The sequence below is a fragment of the Pinus tabuliformis genome, chromosome J, assembly GCF_031772625.1.
Source record: "Pinus tabuliformis cultivar Carrire ecotype Pingquan chromosome J, CPIR1, whole genome shotgun sequence".
NCBI lineage: Eukaryota > Viridiplantae > Streptophyta > Pinopsida > Pinales > Pinaceae > Pinus > Pinus tabuliformis.
The window spans coordinates 1,120,914,016-1,120,916,583 of record NC_142295.1 but is presented as its reverse complement, the minus strand read 5'-3'; the positions used below and the strand labels follow the sequence as shown (position 1 = coordinate 1,120,916,583).

Below are 2,568 nucleotides of genomic sequence, written 5' to 3'. Positions count from 1 at the left end.
GATTGTTGATAGTGGACAACGATCAGACACTTGAAAGGCTGAATCATTCACCTGGCGACTCCAACTCGATCCAGACATTCCAGTGCCTGTTGATATGTTCATGCAATGGTAGGGTATGTGGCAGACCCTGCACTTTGTGAAGTTCTAGATGGAGTTAGAGAGATGTTAGCAGGTATTGAAATTAATGAAGAATTTTTCAGTATTTTCCTTCAATGTGTGAAATCTCCGAAGCTTCATCTTGAAGGCAAAACTATATTTTATGAGTTAGTTGTTGAAAGAGTTGAAAATGAGATTCAGTATCTCGATGAGCAAATTCAGTCTTATGATTTCCAAGACCCTAAAAAGTTTTTGGAAATCCTTTCTCATTCGAAACAAGCAATAACAGATTTGCCTATAGAGGTATACATTGACAATGTGCAACTGGAAGTATGTATTGCAGAGTTGGGGCAGCCAACAGAGGCCGGTGTCCGTGATCCTATTGCGGTATACATGGACACATTTTTCAGCTTAATTGACCGATCAGGCTGTCTTCTCGGTGACCATGATCATTATGAGCATGAAGGGCTGCCAGCAATTGCATCTGTGACTTCGTGGCAGCATTCTCAAGCGGCTTCATTTCCAGGTTTACTCGAGTGGTTAATTTGGCATTTTAGCATTACTTGATCTATTCTTTGTATAGCAGATTAGAGTAGGTTATGTACATAAATAAGCAGCCATAAGGGCAGCATCTTGTTTCAGTTGGCTTTTAGTTTGATTGAGTTAAGTTTCAGTGTGAAAATAAGTCTTCAGCTGTGTTGATTTGTTGGGATGATGACTCCATTGCCCAATGGTGGAGGCACGGTCTGCTCTCCCAAAGTTCTGCGGTTCTTGGCACCTCCAGAAAGCTGCAGCTGCCATCCCAAATGGAGCCAATGTTAGACTCCGTCTCATGTCAGAGATAGATTCTTCTTCAAAACCCTGTTTTGAAGAAGAAATCATTAATGAGTTGTTTAAATTTGTGTAATTTATGCTCCAGCTCTTTAAAAGGCAGTAATTGCAGCTCCTACCTCTGTAAAAGCACAAAGAAAACAAAGCATACATCAGACTCTACCGTTGATGAAATTGGTCAAGTTTTATCTTCATATGGTTTCAGCTATCATGGCACAAAGGTTCTCTACAGTGGCACCCTTGATACAGAGCTTACGTGTGAAATATTCATTGGTCTGTTTAGTATGTGCACTTCCTGGCTGGAGTGAAAAGAATGTGCAGGTTCAACAAAAGGTAATTGAGGTTCTTATCATGGACAAAGTAACAACCAAAGTGATGTCTTATACATGCAAAATGGCTGACATTACAGAGGAGGGCATCTCAGTGGTGGAGGACCTCAACAGGCGGAGGCAACCATTCCCTGCAATGGAGGCTGTCTACTTTATTCAGCCGTCAAAGGAGAAGTAACCAATATCTCTACCTATGTGATCACGTTCATGTCTGATATGTCAGGAAATTCTCCTTTATACAAAAAGGCCTATGTTTTCTTCAGTTCGCCTATCCCTAAAGATCTGGTTGGCCCTATTAAAAGGGATATAAGTATTCTATCACGAATAGCTGCTTTAAGAGAGATGAACTTGGAGTACTTTTGTATTGATTCACAGGGATTTTCTACAGATCATGAGATGGCATTGGAACAACTTTTTGGAGAGCACAATGAGAATAGTCGAGATTATGAAGTTTGTCTTAATACTATGGCTTCTCGACTTGCGACAGTTTTTGCATCTCAAAAGGAGTTTCCAGTTGTAAGATTTCGTGCTGCCAGGTCAGCCATGGATGCAACAACAACAACTACCTTTCGGGATTTAATGCCAACAAAACTTGCAGCAGCACTCTGGGATTGTCTTGTCAAGTATAGATCAACAGTACCAAAGTTTCCTCAGACAGAAACTTGTGATCTGCTCATTGTTGACAGATCAATTGATCAAATTGCTCCAGTGATACATGAATGGACATATGATGCAATGTGCCACGACTTACTGAACATGGAAGGAAACAAGTATGTTTATGAGATTACAACACAGTCGGGAAAAATGGAAAAGAAGGAGGTTCTTTTAAAGGAGCATGACCCAGTCTGGTCTGAACTGCGTGACCTACATTTTGGAGATGCAAGCATGCGATTGCACGATAAAATGTCTCAATTTGGGACGAAGAACAAAGCTGCTCAAATTCGCCTTGGAAGATAGCTGCAAAATTAAATCAAAAGATCACGGAGCAAGGATTAAGTGATATTGGCCACTTAGAGCAAGATTTGGTTTTTGGGGATGCAGGGGCCTTGGCGCTGGTTTGATGAAACGAGTATGATTGTGTCCAACAGTGTGATGTGATGTGCATGACATGTGATGTGCATTACAAATTACTTTACATTCTTGTTCTTCTCAAACTGGAATCGGTTCAAAAGAAAGCTTTAAACTTTGTTAACTCTATTGATATGGGTTTCATGATGAAACTCTTCCTTGAACAGCTTATAATGGTTCGATATGTTCAGAATCACAACTTATTGAGGTGTTGGAAGTCCTGTATGAGCAGTATACACAATGT

General features: G+C 40.5%; 1 pseudogene; it reads left to right on the top strand.

Annotated features, from left to right (window-relative positions):
• Positions 1-1,269: 1,269 nt before the first annotated feature.
• Positions 1,270-2,317, top strand: LOC149231006 (SNARE-interacting protein KEULE pseudogene; annotated as a pseudogene).
• The last annotated feature ends 251 nt before the right edge of the window (positions 2,318-2,568 follow it).